At 43.6% G+C, this 24,453-nt stretch overlaps 1 long non-coding RNA gene across 1 annotated transcript in view; it reads left to right on the top strand.

Moving 5' to 3' along the window:
* The window catches only part of LOC144785534 (uncharacterized), a 52,388-nt gene extending 40,262 nt beyond the window's left edge, over window positions 1–12,126 (top strand). Inside the window, exon 4 of the long non-coding RNA XR_013601948.1 lies at window positions 11,975–12,126. This is a non-coding gene — a long non-coding RNA (uncharacterized LOC144785534). The remainder of the gene's footprint in view (window positions 1–11,974) is intronic.
* The last annotated feature ends 12,327 nt before the right edge of the window (window positions 12,127–24,453 follow it).

Here is a 24,453-nt window from a genome sequence, read left to right as displayed (position 1 = left end):
TGTTTCTTAATTATTTGGCGAATCTTAGTTGATTGCGGACCAAAAGTAGTGACAACCGGTATACATTCTTTCTTTTCTCTGGTTTGTTTCATAAGTAAAGCTTCCCTTGGGGTGTTCAATGCCCGTTTACGTGCTTGTTTCACTATTTTGGCGGGATAAGCACGGGAAGTTAGTTTTGCTGCCAGATCTTCTGTCTGTTCAAGGTAGCTGGCTGTCGTTGTGCAGTTCCTCCGGTACCTCATAAACTGTCCTACCGGGAGGTTATCCCGGAGGGCCCTTGGATGAAAGGATCTGTAATGCAGCAATGAATTCTTATCCGTGGGCTTTTGATGGACCGTCGTGATCAATGTATTCTCTGTTGCGTGTATGTCCAGATCTAAATATGTAGCCTTCCGTCGGTCTATGTTCCATGTGAATCGCAAGCACCGGTCCAGATTATTAAGCCAGATTAAAAACTGGTCCAGTGTATCCGCAGTACCTCTCCATATACATAAAATGTCATCGATGTATCTCTTCCAGAGGACAATGTTCCTCTGGATGAGATTCGATTCATGATGGATGTAGTTTGTCTCGAATTGCCCGACGTAAATACACGCCAGGCTCGGGGCAAAAGTGGCTCCCATCGATGTCCCCGATGTTTGGCGGTACAGTTGGTCCTTGTAAGCGAAGAAGTTGCGGGTTAGTGCAAGCTCTATGCACTGAAGCACGAAGGATGGTGCCGTGTCATAAAACCATTCACATTGCCCCAGGGCACGAGCTGCTGCCACCAGCGTCGCCTCCTGGGGTATGTTGGTGTAAAGTGACTCTATGTCAATCGTCACCAAGAACTGTTCCTCCGGGTTGTAAGTTATTGTTTCCAGATGCCGCAGGATGTCCGTAGTATCTTGTACATAGGAAGGTTGTGTTACCACGCACTCTCGTAAGAAAAAGTCTGCAAACTGCGATAGTGGCTCGAGTATCGAATTTATACCCGAGACTATCGGGCGCCCAGGAGGTGGTCGCTGAGCTTTATGGATTTTTGGCACTATATAGAAGGCTGGAACCCTGGGGGATGGATTAATCAGGAATTCCGCTTCTTTTGCCGTTATCCATTTCTTCTCTTTTGCCGTTGTGACCAGTTTTTGAATAATTGTTTTCAGCTCTTCTGTTGGATCTCTTTGGAGGGGTTGGTAATGTTCCCTTTCCCCTAGCAATCTGTTGATTTTAATCTCATAATCTGTAATATTCATCCCCACCACCGCTCCGCCCTTATCCGCCGGATTGATGATGATGGAGCTGTTCTGAATCTTTTAGTACAGATCTACGTCGCCCATCAACTTTTACACCCCTGAATCATCAAGTAGGACCTGAGGTCACAGTATTTGAACAAAAAGTTCTCAAGGATATTACAGAACTGGAACAAAAACAACTCAAGCTGACCCACAGTAATATGTCACAAACAGACTGGATGGCCATCAAATCACTCCAGAATAACAGCTCCATCATCATCAAACCCGTGGATAAGGGCGGAGCGGTGGTGGTGATGAATATTACAGATTATGAGATTGAAATCAACAGATTGCTAGGGGTAAGGGAACATTACCAACCCCTCCAAAGAGATCCAACAGAAGAGCTGAAAACAATTATTCAAAAACTGGTCACAACGGCAAAAGAGAAGAAATGGATAACGGCAAAAGAAGCGGAATTCCTGATTAATCCATCCCCCAGGGTTCCGGCCTTCTATATAGTGCCAAAAATCCATAAAGCTCAGCGACCACCTCCTGGGCGCCCGATAGTCTCGGGTATAAATTCGATACTCGAGCCACTATCGCAGTTTGCAGACTTTTTCTTACGAGAGTGCGTGGTAACACAACCTTCCTATGTACAAGATACTACGGACATCCTGCGGCATCTGGAAACAATAACTTACAACACGGAGGAACAGTTCTTGGTGACGATTGACATAGAGTCAATTTACACCAGCATACCCCAGGAGGCGACGCTGGTGGCAGCAGCTCGTGCCCTGGGGCAATGTGAATGGTTTTATGACACGGCACCAACCTTCGTGCTTCAGTGCATAGAGCTTGCACTAACCCGCAACTTCTTCGCTTACAAGGACCAACTGTACCTCCAAACATCGGGGACATCGATGGGAGCCACTTTTGCCCCGAGCCTGGCGTGTATTTACGTCGGGCAATTCGAGACAAACTACATCCATCATGAATCGAATCTCTTCCAGAGGAACATTGTCCTCTGGAAGAGATACATCGATGACATTTTATGTATATGGAGAGGTACTGCGGATACACTGGACCAGTTTTTAATCTGGCTTAATAATCTGGACCGGTGCTTGCGATTCACATGGAACATAGACCGACGGAAGGCTACATATTTAGATCTGGACATACACGCAACAGAGAATACATTGATCACGACGGTCCATCAAAAGCCCACGGATAAGAATTCATTGTTGCATTACAGATCCTTTCATCCAAGGGCCCTCCGGGATAACCTCCCGGTAGGACAGTTTATGAGGTACCGGAGGAACTGCACAACGACAGCCAGCTACCTTGAACAGACAGAAGATCTGGCAGCAAAACTAACTTCCCGTGCTTATCCCGCCAAAATAGTGAAACAAGCACGTAAACGGGCATTGAACACCCCAAGGGAAGCTTTACTTATGAAACAAACCAGAGAAAAGAAAGAATGTATACCGGTTGTCACTACTTTTGGTCCGCAATCAACTAAGATTCGCCAAATAATTAAGAAACATTGGCACATACTAGATACCAACCTCAAGCAGATGCCACAACCTAGGTTTGCTTTCAAAAGAGCTTCCAGCTTGAGAGACCGTCTGGTCCACTCACGCCCAGTCCCAGTGGTAAAAGAAACTAATATTCCACCGGGGCACTACCCGTGTGGGAGCTGCACAGTCTGCGGAATTACAAGTAAAGTGAAATCATTTACCAGAGCCAGTGGCAGGGCATGGCATTTGAACACTTTTAGCAACTGCAACACAACCAATGTGATTTACAGACTTACTTGTCCATGTAATTTACATTACATTGGACTCACCTCTAGAAAAATAAAGATCAGGATTCAGGAGCATCTTAGCACCCTGAAAGCTGCAAAACTGACGACCAAGCTGGTACAGCACTTCGTGAATCAGAAACACCAACCCAGGGATCTGCGTTGGATAGTAATTGAAACAGTACGGGGGGACCAGCACAACATGGACAGTATACTCCACAAAAAAGAAGCCTGCTGGATTTTTGAAGAATCTACGGACCAACAAGGGTTGAATGATACTATTGAATGGCATAAGTTCCCCTCAACCTGATTAAAATAGCTATGGCAGTATACATTGCATAAATGTACCAGGAGATAATGGAAAACAAATGAAAAACTGTGAAGGAGATACGCACATATTGTGTGTTTATCACCAATGGAGGCAGACAAAATCTAAACCATCACAAATTATGAGGTCAATATTAACAATAGTAAGAGCCAGATGCACCCACTACATAGAACACCAGGGCGGGCTATTGAATGTTTTATTCTACGACTAATTACAAACTATGACGCAAAAGTGAACGACTGACCCATTAACTCACAAGAAATCCATATGTCCCCCACAGTATCACGGTTTAATAATATTATAAACCTGATATCGTCATGAACTCCAGGTAAATACTGTAGCCAGGGACCCATTCAAAGATGGCCGACATCACAGTATAGAAAATCACGTCACTTCCAGGAAACACATTAGACACGTGACCAGGAAGTTCCGCCGGTTTCGTCTAAAAACAGAAATACCTACGACTAACGTGAACGAGCAGGGTGAGCGGAGGCCACAACTGACTGCACAAACGGAAAGGAGCACGCAGGCGACATGGGTGAGACAGAGAGATATACGTGAGGAAGTCTGAATGGGCAACAATACTGTAGAACGCCGAGTGTGCCGGCGGGCACGCATCGATGTTTTTCGATGGTCTTGTCAGATAACAAGTAACAGCGGGTGCTAAAAGTAACACGCGCTTGTGACACAGAACAACAGGCACCTCGAGGGGCAGGGGCTTCACGATAACTAGAGATGTGAACATCATAGAGATAAACATCAAAAGGTGCAATTGACAAATATCGAGAGGAACATTCACGAAATAATTAACAGCAAGGGAACCTATGAAAAACAATGCAATGAACACAAAACAACAAAAATGTATATATTTTACTTGATTTTTTAGATATCGACCAAAGGGCGGACACAAGAACCCACATACGGATAAAAGGGGTTCTCTTAAAATCATTTTTCTTCTACGGGAGCCTGGTACGCACCATAACATAAGGCGACCTGGTAATGTATATAAGCAAGATATCCGCAATGGTGGCAGAACTTACCCACTTGAGACACCAAGGCTGAATTAATATATATGTGTGTGTGTTACACCTTTTTGTTTCCATATGTGCATTTAGGTACAATAAAGGGAGAAAATTAAAAGATAAGTGCAAGAATCACGCTGACCCAGAATAACCCTGATGAAATCGCCGGTAATGTATAAACGCGGCGATGAAACATGTTGGTTTTTATTAGAACAGGCACACGGCAAAGAATAAAGTTGGAAGTGCTAGTGGAGCCCAGTTCTTTTTAATTGAGGAGGTCCTATAACTCATATTTCGGAGGAAAGGTCCTATTGCTCAGAGGGTCAGTCACGTAACTACACAGAGTTTTTTCATTTGTGCACAGTTTTATCCCCTTTATTTTCATGGTTGGCATCTGCTGATGATGATATAGTGGGGAGTCAAGCGAGTACCAGTTTGACACATCCCCCTGGTGGCTACTTCCGTGAGGCATTGCCAACCCCCCTCCCCTTTTTTCCACTAGAGAAGGGTAGAGAAGGTCATTAGAGCAGCGCAGGGAACCAGCTTTCACACACACATTTGATTTTATACATGAATATCCACACAGAGAGTGATGTGAGACAATGAAGCAGGTAGTAGGAGATAGACATACCCACTACTGAGAACAACATAAATAACGAAGAGGTGGTAGTGTTCACCTATTTGTAAGGGCAGGCACAGTGGTTTGAGGAGTCTAGTGAGTGGGGGGCAGCCTGGACCCTTGTCCAAATCCCCCTTTGGCTCCTTGATGCTTGTACCATCATACGGAAAGCCAGTCCCTATCTTGGCTGTTGAAGGAACAAGAACGGTACTTTCTTCCACTTCTTGCCGGCAAAAAAGAAAAGAGATTTGTCTCCATTGATCTGATCAAACTACACTATGTGGCTGATACTAAAAGGCAGGCCTTGTGGGCTCCTGAGTAACTAATGCTCTCCTCTCACTACCATACAGGAAGTTGAGACAGAAAGACTCATAACATTTGGAGAGGCACAAATACCTTAAAGGAATTTCCAACAACGAAATGGAACTCGTTCCTCTGGAAACAGAACATCACAACAAAATGGAAGCCAAATATCAATTCGGCCTTCAACCGATGTCTACATCAATATGCCTCTTCAAAAGATGTCTGCCAGAACCTGCTGAGATACCAAAAATAGATCAAACTGCATCTGGCTACTTCATTGATTTTGATACCTTCTCTCTTGATCCCAGTGCACCTGAGACAACACCAGCTCCTCTTTCCCGTAAGCAACACATTTGTGAGTTCTACACTTTTCTAAAAAAGACTTATCTAGTATCACTATGTCACCAACCCAGGATAATATCTGGAATATTGTTCTTTCTGTTCTGGATTGGCCTACGTACTTTTTTTTGCTTACTCATGAATGGAAATTATCTCCCAGAACGCTCTGCAGTTTCCAAAGTGAACTTGGTCTTGAAAACCTCATACGTTATCTCATCGTGAACAAAGAGACATGTCCTTTCTAAACATTACTGCTGTTCAAATTCCTGATGGTATAATTTGGGACAATGTTGATTATGATGTATTTGGCCCCAATGAACTTTTGAAAATTCCACATTTATTTCAAATGTCTCTAAATGATGTCCTTACCTCCTGTACAAATTCGGATGATTGGGATTTTGAAACTGTAAATATTATGTTGTCTGATTTAGAACAATCCACTGCATTTTCAAACACTGAAATGTTAGAGGACACATCAGATTTTGACACTATGTACTAATACCAACCCAACTCGTGGTCCCACACCATCTTATATGAATTGTACATCACATGGAACATCATCATCAAACCCGTGGATAAGGGCGGAGCGGTGGTGGTGATGAATATTACAGATTATGAGATTGAAATCAACAGATTGCTAGGGGTAAGGGAACATTACCAACCCCTCCAAAGAGATCCAACAGAAGAGCTGAAAACAATTATTCAAAAACTGGTCACAACGGCAAAAGAGAAGAAATGGATAACGGCAAAAGAAGCGGAATTCCTGATTAATCCATCCCCCAGGGTTCCGGCCTTCTATATAGTGCCAAAAATCCATAAAGCTCAGCGACCACCTCCTGGGCGCCCGATAGTCTCGGGTATAAATTCGATACTCGAGCCACTATCGCAGTTTGCAGACTTTTTCTTACGAGAGTGCGTGGTAACACAACCTTCCTATGTACAAGATACTACGGACATCCTGCGGCATCTGGAAACAATAACTTACAACACGGAGGAACAGTTCTTGGTGACGATTGACATAGAGTCACTTTACACCAGCATACCCCAGGAGGCGACGCTGGTGGCAGCAGCTCGTGCCCTGGGGCAATGTGAATGGTTTTATGACACGGCACCAACCTTCGTGCTTCAGTGCATAGAGCTTGCACTAACCCGCAACTTCTTCGCTTACAAGGACCAACTGTACCTCCAAACATCGGGGACATTGATGGGAGCCACTTTTGCCCCGAGCCTGGCGTGTATTTACGTCGGGCAATTCGAGACAAACTACATCCATCATGAATCGAATCTCATCCAGAGGAACATTGTCCTCTGGAAGAGATACATCGATGACATTTTATGTATATGGAGAGGTACTGCGGATACACTGGACCAGTTTTTAATCTGGCTTAATAATCTGGACCGGTGCTTGCGATTCACATGGAACATAGACCGACGGAAGGCTACATATTTAGATCTGGACATACACGCAACAGAGAATACATTGATCACGACGGTCCATCAAAAGCCCACGGATAAGAATTCATTGTTGCATTACAGATCCTTTCATCCAAGGGCCCTCCGGGATAACCTCCCGGTAGGACAGTTTATGAGGTACCGGAGGAACTGCACAACGACAGCCAGCTACCTTGAACAGACAGAAGATCTGGCAGCAAAACTAACTTCCCGTGCTTATCCCGCCAAAATAGTGAAACAAGCACGTAAACAGGCATTGAACACCCCAAGGGAAGCTTTACTTATGAAACAAACCAGAGAAAAGAAAGAATGTATACCGGTTGTCACTACTTTTGGTCCGCAATCAACTAAGATTCGCCAAATAATTAAGAAACATTGGCACATACTAGATACCAACCTCAAGCAGATGCCACAACCTAGGTTTGCTTTCAAAAGAGCTTCCAGCTTGAGAGACCGTCTGGTCCACTCACGCCCAGTCCCAGTGGTAAAAGAAACTAATATTCCACCGGGGCACTACCCGTGTGGGAGCTGCACAGTCTGCGGAATTACAAGTAAAGTGAAATCATTTACCAGAGCCAGTGGCAGGGCATGGCATTTGAACACTTTTAGCAACTGCAACACAACCAATGTGATTTACAGACTTACTTGTCCATGTAATTTACATTACATTGGACTCACCTCTAGAAAAATAAAGATCAGGATTCAGGAGCATCTTAGCACCCTGAAAGCTGCAAAACTGACGACCAAGCTGGTACAGCACTTCGTGAATCAGAAACACCAACCCAGGGATCTGCGTTGGATAGTAATTGAAACAGTACGGGGGGACCAGCACAACATGGACAGTATACTCCACAAAAAAGAAGCCTGCTGGATTTTTGAAGAATCTACGGACCAACAAGGGTTGAATGATACTATTGAATGGCATAAGTTCCCCTAAACCTGATTAAAATAGCTATGGCAGTATACATTGCATAAATGTACCAGGAGATAATGGAAAACAAATGAAAAACTGTGAAGGAGATACGCACATATTGTGTGTTTATCACCAATGGAGGCAGACAAAATCTAAACCATCACAAATTATGAGGTCAATATTAACAATAGTAAGAGCCAGATGCACCCACTACATAGAACACCAGGGCGGGCTATTGAATGATTTTATTCTACGACTAATTACAAACTATGACGCAAAAGTGAACGACTGACCCATTAACTCACAAGAAATCCATATGTCCCCCACAGTATCACGGTTTAATAATATTATAAACCTGATATCGTCATGAACTCCAGGTAAATACTGTAGCCAGGGACCCATTCAAAGATGGCCGACATCACAGTATAGAAAATCACGTCACTTCCAGGAAACACATTAGACACGTGACCAGGAAGTTCCGCCGGTTTCGTCTAAAAACAGAAATACCTACGACTAACGTGAACGAGCAGGGTGAGCGGAGGCCACAACTGACTGCACAAACGGAAAGGAGCACGCAGGCGACATGGGTGAGACAGAGAGATATACGTGAGGAAGTCTGAATGGGCAACAATACTGTAGAACGCCGAGTGTGCCGGCGGGCACGCATCGATGTTTTTCGATGGTCTTGTCAGATAACAAGTAACAGCGGGTGCTAAAAGTAACACGCGCTTGTGACACAGAACAACAGGCACCTCGAGGGGCAGGGGCTTCACGATAACTAGAGATGTGATCATCATAGAGATAAACATCAAAAGGTGCAATTGACAAATATCGAGAGGAACATTCACGAAATAATTAACAGCAAGGGAACCTATGAAAAACAATGCAATGAACACAAAACAACAAAAATGTATATATTTTACTTGATTTTTTAGATATCGACCAAAGGGCGGACACAAGAACCCACATACGGATAAAAGGGGTTCTCTTAAAATCATTTTTCTTCTACGGGAGCCTGGTACGCACCATAACATAAGGCGACCTGGTAATGTATATAAGCAAGATATCCGCAATGGTGGCAGAACTTACCCACTTGAGACACCAAGGCTGAATTAATATATATGTGTGTGTGTTACACCTTTTTGTTTCCATATGTGCATTTAGGTACAATAAAGGGAGAAAATTAAAAGATAAGTGCAAGAATCACGCTGACCCAGAATAACCCTGATGAAATCGCCGGTAATGTATAAACGCGGCGATGAAACATGTTGGTTTTTATTAGAACAGGCACACGGCAAAGAATAAAGTTGGAAGTGCTAGTGGAGCCCAGTTCTTTTTAATTGAGGAGGTCCTATAACTCATATTTCGGAGGAAAGGTCCTATTGCTCAGAGGGTCAGTCACGTAACTACACAGAGTTTTTTCATTTGTGCACAGTTTCATCCCCTTTATTTTCATGGTTGGCATCTGCTGATGATGATATAGTGGGGAGTCAAGCGAGTACCAGTTTGACACATCCCCCTGGTGGCTACTTCCGTGAGGCGTTGCCAACCCCCCTCCCCTTTTTTCCACTAGAGAAGGGTAGAGAAGGTCATTAGAGCAGCGCAGGGAACCAGCTTTCACACACACATTTGATTTTATACATGAATATCCACACAGAGAGTGATGTGAGACAATGAAGCAGGTAGTAGGAGATAGACATACCCACTACTGAGAACAACATAAATAACGAAGAGGTGGTAGTGTTCACCTATTTGTAAGGGCAGGCACAGTGGTTTGAGGAGTCTAGTGAGTGGGGGGCAGCCTGGACCCTTGTCCAAATCCCCCTTTGGCTCCTTGATGCTTGTACCATCATACGGAAAGCCAGTCCCTATCTTGGCTGTTGAAGGAACAAGAACGGTACTTTCTTCCACTTCTTGCCGGCAAAAAAGAAAAGAGATTTGTCTCCATTGATCTGATCAAACTACACTATGTGGCTGATACTAAAAGGCAGGCCTTGTGGGCTCCTGAGTAACTAATGCTCTCCTCTCACTACCATACAGGAAGTTGAGACAGAAAGACTCATAACATTTGGAGAGGCACAAATACCTTAAAGGAATTTCCAACAACGAAATGGAACTCGTTCCTCTGGAAACAGAACATCACAACAAAATGGAAGCCAAATATCAATTCGGCCTTCAACCGATGTCTACATCAATATGCCTCTTCAAAAGATGTCTGCCAGAACCTGCTGAGATACCAAAAATAGATCAAACTGCATCTGGCTACTTCATTGATTTTGATACCTTCTCTCTTGATCCCAGTGCACCTGAGACAACACCAGCTCCTCTTTCCCGTAAGCAACACATTTGTGAGTTCTACACTTTTCTAAAAAAGACTTATCTAGTATCACTATGTCACCAACCCAGGATAATATCTGGAATATTGTTCTTTCTGTTCTGGATTGGCCTACGTACTTTTTTTTGCTTACTCATGAATGGAAATTATCTCCCAGAACGCTCTGCAGTTTCCAAAGTGAACTTGGTCTTGAAAACCTCATACGTTATCTCATCGTGAACAAAGAGACATGTCCTTTCTAAACATTACTGCTGTTCAAATTCCTGATGGTATAATTTGGGACAATGTTGATTATGATGTATTTGGCCCCAATGAACTTTTGAAAATTCCACATTTATTTCAAATGTCTCTAAATGATGTCCTTACCTCCTGTACAAATTCTGATGATTGGGATTTTGAAACTGTAAATATTATGTTGTCTGATTTAGAACAATCCACTGCATTTTCAAACACTGAAATGTTAGAGGACACATCAGATTTTGTCACTATGTACTAATACCAACCCAACTCGTGGTCCCACACCATCTTATATGAATTGTACATCACATGGAGGGGATACAATAGATGACATTATACAGTACAATATGTCAGGGCTTGACTGGCGTGCCTACCTGGATGTAATACAGGCCCAACTACATCTCCCAGAAGGCCATCTTTCTGGGAGGAACGGAAACGTATTTAGTCACGTGACACGCGGTGAGCGTTGTACGTGATTCTTGTCTGCTGGGGTCTCCTGTGGATGCGGACGCCCTGTTCCCGCGGATTTGTTCGTGTTTCAGGACGGCGTTCTCGGATGAGACGCCAGGTCTTTTGGAGGTACTGCGGTCCTTTACAGGACTGCCTACGCGCGTTCCGCTTGGTTGAGCATGAACGAGGTCTGCCTTTTTCCTTTCTCTCGTTTCTGGGCGGCGCGGGAAGACACTTGGGATTGCCCCTTCCGTCGAGGGAACGCTGTGTGCCATTCAGGGCTATCCCTCAGCTGAACGGGTATTCCCTTCTTTGTTTTGCCTCAGGTTCACGGCTGATGGATCTGGGAGCCGTTTCTGATAAACTTTGGCTCCTGTGAAAACTTTTAAGGAAGCTTGTCCATGTGTTCTCTCTAAGGCAAGCAGAGTTGCTGTTCCTGGAGTCCTGGTAAGATCAGCATCATTCTGGTGTGGATGGTCTGATTCGAGACTTGTTTACTTTGAATTTTCTCAGTCATTCATCCAGGGTATTCAAACTGTAGGCTGGGTCAGCTGAAATATTCCTGGATTATAATTTCCCTGTCTTTCTTGAACCAGATAAACTCAGAACATTAAATCAGCCCATGCCTTATCCTATGGGAAGGTTCTGACGTCCAAGCACCTGAACTATCTGATAATTGATTTCCCTTTTCCTGGTGCTGGAGTTGGCTTTTTGTTTAAATCCTAGGGTGGATGACAGATGGTACGTATGTGGATTGAGGGCAGGTTTATATAAATCAGACAATGTTGCCAAACAGTATTATAGGTGAGTCCTTTTCTGCGGTCAGAGAAGCATCTTGTCGTAGTGAACTAAGAGGAAGGGTTCATCTCCTGATTCATCTACAGGGTTTGGATACACTCATAGCGAGAACTATATGAGAGTAGTTAGGTATTTACATCTTGTTAATGTGTTGTTTCTTTTGTTGCAGGAATCCCTTTTCCACCGCTGTTCTCATCCTAACCCTATCCCTCGCTTGATTACTTCTATACTCTGTATATATCTACATATTAGCCAGAGTACGGGGAAATCAGGAGGTGAACCCTTTTGAGCATCATCCTGACCCTGAGGAGCTCGATCATCGTGACAGAATCACGTACCCACAAAATCTTCTCCTCCTGGTCAGGGATATCCTCAGAGATGGCTACTTTAGATGATGTATTACAGGTCCTGGTCCTAGTCCAACAAGAATTAACCACTTCACGTACTGAGACAGCTGCTCTTAAGGAGCGATCGGATAGGCAAACAAGGAATCCTTTTGACGCTTCAGCTGGCGCTCAGCAAATTCAGGTAACGGTTCCACCACCCATACCGTTGGCTAGCCCAGAAAGGTATTCTGGAGTCCCTCATAAAATACAGACTTTTCTGACACAAATTACGCTGCACTTCTCTTGCAGACCTGCTTCACTTCCGACGAATTTGTCAAGAGTAGCCTTTGCCATTTCTTACCTGACAGGGGATGCTGCCAATTGGGCGGCCCCTCTGGTCAGGAATGATGATCCTTTGCTATCCAATTGGGCGTCTTTTCGGAGAGAATTCGAAAGGGTGTTCGATCATAGGGCTACCACACTCAGTGCCGACAGAGAACTCCTTGAATTACGCCAGGGCAAGAAAGATCTAGTTACTTACATGACCACTTTCAACCGGTTAGTGGTTGAGACCGCCTGGCCAGAAGAAAAAAGAATGGCGATTTATTATCAGGGGTTGAAAGATGACATTAAAAACGTGCTAGCACAAGTAGATCCGTAGCCCACCTTGTGTACAGACTTGATTAATCTGACTTTAACGTTAGATAATAGACTCGCAGAGCGAGGAGGAGACCGTAGAAGGAGCGAAAGAAGTTCAGGGGGACTGGAGCATGAAACACGTTCTCCTCCCTCCTCAAGAGAAGCCCCCCCGGAGCCCATGGATGTAGGAGCTATCAGGTTTCCTTTATCCAGAGCAGAGAGGGAAAATCGTAGGGCTCTGGGACTCTGTATGTACTGTGGAAAGAAGGGGCACTATGTGAAGGAGTGTACCCAGAAACCTAACAAACTAAACACCTTTTATGCTGGTAAACAGGTAGCAATCACATCTGTAGAAAAACCCGATAAAAAATATAACAGTGATTCTGGGAATGGTCCTGAAGAGAAGGAATGGAGGTTGCCATCTTTAGCGGTCACCGACTCCAAAAACACAGAGGCACACATTCTCTTGTCTATGATACTCCGGACAAGACAACAACAATATCCAGTGTGGAGAATGATTGACTCAGGAGCCACCGGAAATTTCATAGACTATGGGTTGGTGCGTCGTTTGGGACTGGGTAGAGTCCCTAACCACAAACCCGAGAAGGTGTTGGCGGTTGATGGCACCCCATTAAAATCCGTCCCGATAACCGAACACACCGAGATAGTGGAGTTGGTCCTCAAAGGTAATCCACAGGAACGTGAGGAGTACATTGTTCTGGGCATAATTGAGGCACCTCAATACGAGGTCATCTTGGGCTTGCCATGGCTATGGCAACACAATCCCATGATGGATTGGAGGCTCAAAACCATCAGTTTCCTCTCCACAGAATGTCAAACTAATTGCATGAAAAACACTGGCTCACGCACCTTAGCCTTAGCACACATCTTTCAGGAAGCCACAGCATCTGAGAAAGAGGTTGACTTGCCTTTAGACTATGTAGAGTATGGGGAGGTGTTCAGTGAAATCAAGGCTGAGATTCTACCACCACACCGTGAATACGACTATCGCATTGATTGTCACGATGATCGAGCTCCTCAGGGTCAGGATGATGCTCAAAGAGGTCCACCTCCTGATTTCCCCGTACTCTGGCTTATATGTAGATATATACAGGGTATAGAAGTAATCAAGCAAGGGATAGGGTTAGGATGGGAACAGAGGTGGAAAAGGGATTCCTGCAACAAAAGAAACAACACATTAACAAGATGTAAATACCTAACTACTCTCATATAGTTCTCGCTATCAGTCTATCCATACCCTGTAGATGAATCAGGAGATGAACCCTTCCTCTCATTTCACTACGACAAGATGCTTCTCTCACCGCAGAAAAGGACTCACTTATAAGTCAAAGTACACCGTTAATACTGTTTGGCAACATTGTCTGATTTATATAAACAAAAAGCCAACTCCAGCACCAGAAAAAGGGAAATCAATTATCAGATAGTTCAGGTGCTTGAACATCAGAACCTTCCCATAGGATAAGGCATGGGCTGATTTAATGTGCTAAGTTTATCTGGTTCCAGAAAGAAGGGGAAATTATAATCCAGGATAATTTCAGCTGACCCAGCCTACAGTTTGAATACCCTGGATGAATGACTGAGAAAAGTAAAAGTAAACAAGTCTCAAATCAGACCATCCACACCGGAATGATGCTGATCTTACCAAGACTCCAGGAAAAGCAACTCCCCGTGCCTTAGAGAGAACACCTGGACAAGCTTCCTTAAAAGTTTTCACAGGAGCCAAAGGCTATCAGAAACGGCTCCCAGATCTGTAAGCTGTGAACCCGAGGCAAAACAAAGAAGGGAATACCCGCTCAGCCGAGCGATATCCCTGAATGGCACACAGCGTTCCCTCGACGGGTCACGGGAGGGGGCAATCCCAAGCTTCTCCCAGCGCCGCCGAGAAACGGGAGAAAGGAAAAAGGCAGACACCGCGTTCACGCTCAGCCGAGCGGAACGCGCGTAAACAGTCCGAAAAAGGACCGCAGTACCTCCAAAAGACCTGGCGTCTCGTCCGAGAACACCGTCCTGAAACACGAACAAATCCGCGAGAACAGGGCGTCCGCATCCACAGGAGACCCCAGCAGACAAGAATCACGTACAATGCTCACCGCGTGTCACGTGACTAAATATGTTTCCGTTCCTCCCAGAAGGATGGCCTTCTGTGAGATGTAGTCTGGCCTGTATTACATCCAGGTAGGCACACCAGTCAAGCCCTGACATTGATCTGGTAGAAGGAGCGGTTATACCGTCATGTCGGGTATACGCTCTATCCGAGCCCCATACCCATACAGGTATTCACATACTTACAGACTCATGCATCCACTTACACACCCACTTACAGGAACACCCTGGCATTCACAGACCCACTCATAAAGCTATGCAGGCACTAACAGACACACTCAAAATGCCACACAGAATCTCATACACCCACAAAACCACTCACATGCTCATTCACAGACCCATACAGACACATATACCAACTCACAGACCCACTCAGAAACTCACACACCCAATCATGCACCCACTCAAGACCCACACAGACACTCGCACACCCACTCACTGACCCACTAAGATATCCACATACCCACTCGGAGACTAACCCACACACTCACACATAGACCCACACAGGCAATCTTACAGAATAACACAGGCAGTCACGGACCCATTGAGAAAGCCACATAGGCACTCATACATCCACTCACATATCCATGCAGTCACTTACAAATACACTCACAGACCAATACTGGTACAAACAGACCCACTCCCAGACTGATACACCCAGTCACAAATCCACAGAGACACTCATACAACCACTCACAGGCTCACACAGGCACTGACACACCCACTCACAGATCCACACGAACAGTCATACATCCACTCACAGATCTGGACAAGCAAATCCTAAATATGCTGCTTTGTATTAAATGTATGCATTTGGTTTGTGGAGCCTCGGCTGATCTGTGGAGTCAAGTAAAAATGTAAAAAGAAAAATTTAAAAAGAAGATGACCAGGGTTTGGGAAAAAGGGTGGCTCTAAAAAGAGCCTTTGTGTTTATGGTGTGTACATGATAGCTGCAGTCCTTCAAGCTACCCTGCTGCCTTTGTCTGCGAAATTAACTCTATCATTTCTATATATACACCATCCTAATCAAAGCATAAATTGTTGTGGTATATGGAATCAGTTTTGTGGTAACTGAGGAATGCAGAAACTATTTTATTGACATGTTTCCTGTATTTGTCTATCTGTATACAGAATTGGTTTGACCAATTCCACTTCTGCCTTTGGCAATTTTTGGAGAACACCAGGACAGTGTGTGGAAAAAATAACATTAGTTTACCAAAGGTATGCTTCATTAGGATTTATTTTCCAGTCCAACCCAGTATGTGCGTCTATGTACTTGCCACCGCAGTGCACAATAAAGAGGTCTGGATGTTGGCAATCCAAAATGCTTTTATCCAAAAGGCAGCAATTGATGCTACTGTAATACTATCTGGCCAAACCAAGTAACGTCTACAATAGGTAAAACTCATGTCTCAGTCAATTCAACTCTTCCTAGCACTCTCTCTGGCCCAAAACACAAAACTATGGCCAACATTCCACACTCTAACCATTTTGGAGGTAAGCTGGATTAGAACACAGGAGAAGGCTACAGCTGAAAGTGACAGTTTGAAAATGAAAGCAGTTAAAATCGAGGACAGCACCTAAATTAAAAAAGAACATATTTTATTGGATGCTATTAATATGTAGGTAGCTAAAAGTAGGTAGTTAGTTTGATGAAAAAGTAATTCTGTCTGTAATTTGCTCTGGAAAAAAAAGGTATGCTGTTTGGGATACGCTTATAATTTTCAACAGTCAACCACACCTGCTTCAATTTGAATTGTATGGTGCTCACAAAAAAGGTTATGAAAATGTAACCTTGTGCTACTGATCAGTGTTCTAAATATGGTTCCATGAAAATGGAGCCAAACGTGCTGGAGAAAGGATCTAAAAACTGTAGATTGTAAATCTGACAAGAAAAGTGGTTTCAAAATATTGCTCATTAGGGAGTGTATGGATTTTAATTTAGTACTTTTTACAAAGAAAACTATAAATGCCATTCTTTAACAACAGATTGTTAAGTGGGTTTACGGGCACCCGTGTGGATTCACCAAACCCGCCGTGATGTTACATGGAGGGTCGCGCTGGGTGCTGCAGCGGATTTGTGAATCCGCTCAAAGCCATTACCTAATTAGGCATCTTAACAGAAGTCTTACAAAGGGTTAAAAAACACTGCTGATTCAAAAGTAAAATAGGAAAAGAAGATTGTGATTTGATTACAACATCAGTATCACTGAAAACAGAGTGGGAAGGGTTGCCATTATTTTTTCCTTTGTACTGAGAATGGTATACCATTCCTGTACTTCTGGCTTTACATTTTCACCGACAAAAGATTCTCACTGATAGTGAGAGAAAAGTTGGAGAACAGCAAAGCCATTTCACAGGTATGTCAATTGGGGTGCACTTTTAAAAAGAATATGTAAATTAAAAGCTATGATCCTCACACATGCCTGGATCTTAATAACGCCCTCCAACAGGGATGTTTTCATCTGAAAAATGTATTCAGCAAATTTGGCACTCCTGCTCCAAATATTTAATCCTGACTCGTTTCGAAGCAACATGCTTCTTAATCATAGGAAAAGAAACTGGCAGGCAATGGCACACTCCAACATTCTTCCCCTATTTACCATATTTACCATCGGGTCGGTTTCACGTGGTCCATTGCATGTTGGGAGTTGGAGTTTTCAATTCTACCCCTTCAGTGGGGTCCGTATTCTGACAGTTCTTTAATATATTCACAGTCCTCCAGTGGGCCTCCAAAAAACTGGACGATTTTGAAATCTTGCATCTCTGTGCCGCTGTTAGGCTTGGAAGGTTTTCCAAACCTGCAGACCCTCCTTTCTTTACGGGTGGTGCAGATCTCCACTGCCAGACTGGCCTTGTATTTGTGTTCCTCACACTTGCCCAGATCTTAAGAATACACTCCAACTGGAATATTTTCATACGAAATAAAAGCTATGAGTGTATATAAGGTGCAATGAACTATGAACGTTATACACTTCAATAAAAAGGGAGGGTAGATAATGATATTAAGGAAAACCATAGGGAACAGCAAAGGAGGAATACAATATCTGGGGAGAAAATATAGTTATATTGTTAAGCTCCAATGAATGAATGTGTTTGCAAGTAGATGTGGGTGATTTATTACTGTTAGATCTGGGGGTCTCTAGTTGGCAATAGTATTCACCTTTCTCCAAATAGGGACCCTTACTTCTAAGTCAGGATAAGGGGATTACACTCCCTAAAAGCCCTGCTCACCCCCTTGGTAGCTTGGCACGAGCAGACAGGCTTATCTCAGAGGCAGTGTGTTAAGCATTTGTAAATATACACAGTAATACAGTGATAACACTACAGATGGACACAACACAGGTTTTATAAAAATAAGCATTCTTTATATAGACTTAAACACAAGACCACAAACGACAAAAATCCTCAATACTACACTTAAGATTACTTAAAAGATGTTTAAAGTGTCTTAGTTCAAGTTGTTGGTAAATGCAACAAAGTTCTCAACAAAGTACCTAGATGCGATACACAAAGTAAACAAAAGGCTCGCAAAAGGGGAGATGTGTTCCGGGGGAACGATTGCGTCCTGCCTCATTGCTTGCGCAGAGTAGGGGACTCGTCGTGAGTCTTACCGGAGTGAAGGTGATGCGTAGGTTCTCGGCTTGTGGGCCTATTAAGATTACTTAAAAGATGATTAAAGTCTCTTAGTTCAAGATGCTCGTAAATGCGACAAGGTTCTCAACAAAGTACCTGGATGCAATACGCAAAGTAAACAAAAGGCTCGCAAAAGGGGAGCTGTGTCGGTTCCGTGAACCGGGAGGAATGGTTGCGTCCTGTTGTCGTGAGCCTTACCTGGCAGCCTTGCGACGACACCGCGACAGGCCCTGGACCACGCTTCTCCGGTGATGGGATCGCGAATCTCTCGATGGCGTCCCGCTTCTCCGGTGATGCAACAGCAGGCAGGTTCGATGAACACACACTTCCAGGGTCATGCGACAAAGGCTCGCTTCTCCGGTGTTGCGATGATTTCAGCTGCGGTGGCGACACGATTCTTCTCGATGTGTCACGCTTCCAGCTCCCAGCGGCACACAAGTGACTGGAGTCAGAATTCCCAGCAAGGAAATTCAGGAGGGAGCTGGAGGTGAAGTCTTTTGTCCGTGAGACTTCAGCAGGAGGCAAGCACAGTTCAAGCCCTTGGAGAATATTCTGTAGATGAAAGTCCTTACAAAGTTCCTTCTCCTTTCCCTTGGCAATGAAGCAACCACTGCAGGCCAACCCAGCAAACAGCACACTGGCAGAGGGGCAGTCCAAACTCCTGCAGCTTCCTTGGTTCTTCTCCTTGGCAAAAAGGTTTCTTGTTCCAGAAGTGATCTAATTTCTTGGGATCAGGGTCCCAATATTTATACCCCAAAATCCTTTGTTCTCTGAAGGAAGAGAGGGTTCTGCCTAGTCCAAACCAGTTCCTGAGCACTTTGTTTACATGACTCTCTTCTTCCTTTCACTGTGCAGGGCAGAGACATCAGCCACCCCACAGGAGGTGGAGCCAGCACATGGGAGGGACGATACAGCTCTGGAGCACTCTGTTGACATGATTCCTCCTCTCCTTTCACAGTGCAGGGCAGAGACATCAGACAAGCCACAGGGGGTGGAGCCAGCATTGTAGATGGAAGGCCCAGCCCTATTCAGGTCCCAGGTGCCACTCCTGCCTCCCATATAGATGCAGATCTCTCTAATGACCACTGGGCTGCCCCAGCCTGTCTCCTGGAATCCCCAGCCCTGTCACTCACAAACCCAGACAAGGAATACACAACCCAACAGAGGCAGGCTCAAATGGTTAGGCAAGCAAATACCTGCTTTTCAAAAGTGGTATTTGCAAACACAGAATATTAAAATAAACTTTACTAAAATATGTATTTTATTATTCTGAGTTCAGGCATAATAAATTTGAATTTCTACTGTGTTCCCTGAGTCAGTTAGGATTATAAGAATGTTATAATCGAACTGCCCATTCTGGCCTATGAGAACAGGTAGCCTTCAATAGTGAGAAACGAAAATGGCTGTAATTCACTATTAGAACATGCTACACACATCAGAGCATGTCCTCCCTTATACTTACAATGCACCCTGCCCTTGGGCCTACCATAGGGGTGTCTAATATAAAGCAAAGGGAAGGTTTAGGGACTGGCAAGTGGGTGCACTTGGCCAAGTCGACAATGCAGTGCTAGACTGCACACAGGCCTTGCAATGGCAGGCCTGGGACACACTTTACAAGCTGCTTCTGTGGGTGGCACAACCAGTCCTGCAGGCCCACCAGCAGCATTTGATTTACAAGCCCTGGGCACACATGGTGCACTGTACTAGGGGCTGACAGATAAATCAAATGACCAATCATGGAGTAACCAATTAGTACATCAATTTAACATAGGGAGCACTTGCACAGTGGCACTGATTAGTAGTGGCACAGTGCCCAAAGCATAAATCCAGCAAAAACATATCAAAACAGAGGAGACAATCCGTCAAAATGGGAGGGAGACTCACGCCAATGATACCAGGTCTAACAATTACATTATGTAATTTGATAGCATATAATTTGCACCCACACACACAATGAGGTAGGCACTCATACAGTTAGTTACAGTGCCAAGAAGGTAGTTGTGTATGCACCATCCATATAGACAGACACTGACACACGGAGAGGGACATAAAAAAATCATTGACATAACCATTTATTCACCTACATATCTACTTACATACTCATTCTCACAGATATGCAGGCACTGTCATCTCCTTTCAGATACATTTGAAGCTTTTCATGTACCCATTTCTCACTCAGTTAGAGAGAGTTGTACAGAGCCATGCACCCAGTTAAATATGCATTCGTCTCCAACACAGCCAATCATATACCTATTTACAATACCATAAAGTCATTCGCACACCCAGTCAGACAGCGACAGACACTCTTACACATTCACTCACATAGTTGCATACCCCAAAACTCACTAATACAACCAGTAAGCAAATGATACAGCAACTTGCAGCCACTTTTACAGACCCATAGAGTTACTAAGAGAGCCAGTCATTTGGTGACATTGGGCCATATGTATCAAAAAAGTGTCTTGCGATTCTCAAATAACGTTTTTTTTGCGAATCGCAAGTAGAGAATCGCAAAATGCAATGTATGGACGATTTGCTAAACATTTTGCAAATCCACTCTATTCCTTATTTGCAAATCGCAAATTGCAATTCGCAATTCAGGAATACCTTTACATTTATTCCTATGGGCTAGGAGGCCCATAGGAATGAATGGGAAGACATTCTCAATTTGCGATTACCAATTAGAGAATCGCAAATTGAGAATGAGATTTCAAGGTTGCAAGAGTGCCAAAAGGACACCCTGTTGCACCCCTGAAATATGCATGTGTGCACATTTTGCGCACATACATGCCCTAAGGGCATGTATGTGCGACATATGGCACTTTAAAAAAATCTAAAAAGTGTTTTTTTTAATAAAATTGCAAATTACCACCAACTTGAAGTTGGTGGTAATTTGCAATTCCTTAAGGCCAAATAGCAAATTTCTGGTGCTTCCAGAATTGTATTTAAGGAATTGCAATTTGCAATTCCTTAATTGCATTCACAAAATAGAGAATCGCAAATTTTGCAATTCTCTATTTTGTGATGGCCTTTTGGGATGATACATCCCAAAAGGCTTTTTCCAATTCGCAAACTGGCCGATTCTGAGAATTGGCCTGTTTGCAAAAGTGAAAAAGGCTTGATACATATGGCCCATAGTTACCTACATATCCAATGACACACCCACAGAGGGATTAATACACTCATTCAGAAATGTACTGAAAAACTAACACTACCAAGTCACTCATCCAGCAAAGTAGCCATTTAAACATGTTTCGGGCCTACTACTGCACAACCTGAGTGTGCAGTATTACTGCCAGGCAGACTTGGCATCTAAACCCCCTTGCTATGCCTTAAACTCCCCTTCTGCTACATATTAGTCACCCCTAAGGTAGGCTGTAGGTAGGCCAAAGGGCAGGGTGCTAGGTGCCTGAAAGGTAAGACATGTACTTTGACTAACATACCTATGTACAAAAGCATGGAGCTACTCATACAGCCAGTCAGACAGCATCCGAGGCACTTACACATTCACTCACTCACACACATTCAGCATTTATGTATCCAGAAGTAACTTAGGCAATTGCACACACATTTATATAGCCCAATACTCACTAACAGAGTAAGAATATTCAATCCATACAATCACTTACATACACATTTACAGACCCATAGAGTTACTAAGAGAGCCAGACAAATGCTCACATAGTTAATTATATAGCAAATGACATGCCCACAGAGGGACTGTTACACTCTTTCAAATATGTACTGAAGAACTGACACTGCCAAGTCACCCATCCAGGCAAGTAGCGCTTGAAACATGTCTCAGGCCTGCTACTGCAGAGTCTGTGTATACAGTTTTACTGCCAGGTCAGCTTGGCATGTAAAACTCCTTCCAAACCTTAACCTCCCCTTCTGCTGCATATAAGTAAGCCCTAAGGTAGGCCATAGGTAGACCATAGGGCAGGGTGCTATGTGCTTCAAAGGCAAGACAGGTACTTTGAAGTTTCAGTCTCCCACCCATACTGCAACTCATATACCTTGGAACAAAAGCATAGAACCACAAAACTCCCAGTAAGACAACGGCAGAGGCAGCTCCACATTCACTCACACACCCACATTGCACTTATGTATTCAGCAGTAACAGAGCCAGTTCCACACACAGTTACATACCCCAGTACTCACTAACACAGCCAGTAAGCAATCCATACAACCACTTACATACACATTTACAGACCCATAGATTTACCAAGAGTGCAAGTCATATTGCGACATAGTTTCTTACACATCCAATGACACACCCACACAGGATCTGATACCATCACTCTCATATGTAATCAACTTGAGACTCCTAGTTATCCATTTAGACAAGGAGCCCTTTAAACATGTCCCAGACCTGCTATTGTAAAGCCTGTGTGTGCAGTTTTACTGCCAGGCCACCTTGGCATTTAAAACCCCTTGCCAAGCCTTAAACTCCCCTTGTACTACATATGTCACCCCTAATGTACATTGTAGGTAGGGCATAGGGGAGGGTGCTATTTGCTTAAAAGGTAAGATACGTACTGCAAAGTTTCAGTGAGTTATGTTACACGCACCCTTACAGACAACACACCGAGTTATATATCCAGTCCCCCGCCCATACTACAACTCACATACATATGTACAAAGGGATAGAACCATTAACATACCCAGTCAGACACTGACAGAGGCACTTAAACATTCACTCACATACCCAAACAGCACTTATGTATCCAGCAGTAACAGAGCCAGTTGCACACACAGTTACATACCCCAATACTCACTAACACACCCACACAGGGAATGACACACTCATTCAGATGTGTACTGAGGATCTGACACTATAAAGGGACCCATCCATCATACATGTAGCCCTTTAAACATGTCTTGGGCCTACTACTGCAGGGCCTGTGTGTGCAGTTTTACCATCAGGTAGAATTGGCCTTTAAAACCCCTTGACAAGACTTAAACTCCCCTTTTTCTACATATAAGTCACCCCTAAGTTAGGACGTAGGTAGGCCATATGGCAGGGTGCTATGTGTTTAAAAGGTAAGAGAAGTTTTAGTGAGTCACACGTGCAATTACAGACCCATAGGTTCAGTTACACATTAAGTCTCCCACCCATACCGTGACTCACATTCCTGTGTAGAACAGCATGCAGCCATTCACACTGCCACTCAGACAGTGATAGAGGCAGTTACATATTCAGTCTCACACACACACACAACACAGCACTTCTGTAAACCGCAGTAAACCAGACAGTTGCACACACATTTACATACTCTATCACAGCCGGCAAATCACTCATCCATACACTAACTAATAAATGTAATTATACATCCAAAGTGGTAGACTTACACTGTCTATTACATACTGATATAACTACTTATGTATGTAGTTAATTGCTAGTAGTATGTAATTTAATAGTGTGTAATGTAAAAGTAAATGTATTGTTTATTTGCTTTTCATACATCTACTTGCATTTAGAAAGGAAGATTATCAATGCTGAAAACAAAGCCAGAAACAAGAAAACAACAAGGGAAACAGTACTATCTGTCACAACTGATGGTGAAAAGGGACATAATGTTGTAAATGTGGTTAAAGAGAAAAGAGCTGCTGATAAGAAAACAAAAAAGTTTCTAAAACTAGTATGTGGAAAAATGGAAAATGTACAAAAACATGCTAATAATAAGTGATGGAGAAAGTTATATTCAAAGTGAGGAATCTTATAAGAAAATAACTAGTTCAACAAGGAGACAGGATCAATTTAAGGAAATAAGAGTGAGAATGGTTCGTAGATGGGAAAAACAGAATTTGGTACAAAACATGAAGCAGTGTAAGAGGAGAAGGGAAACACTAAAGAAGTGGAAACTATGTATTTTGATACTGAAGAGAATGAGAACACTGGACAAAATAGTGTTGTCTATGA

Source organism: Lissotriton helveticus, chromosome 10 (genome assembly GCF_964261635.1).
Source record: "Lissotriton helveticus chromosome 10, aLisHel1.1, whole genome shotgun sequence".
Lineage (NCBI taxonomy): Eukaryota > Metazoa > Chordata > Amphibia > Caudata > Salamandridae > Lissotriton > Lissotriton helveticus.
Note: the sequence above shows the minus strand (reverse complement) of the source record. Positions and strands in the feature narration are given on the sequence as shown.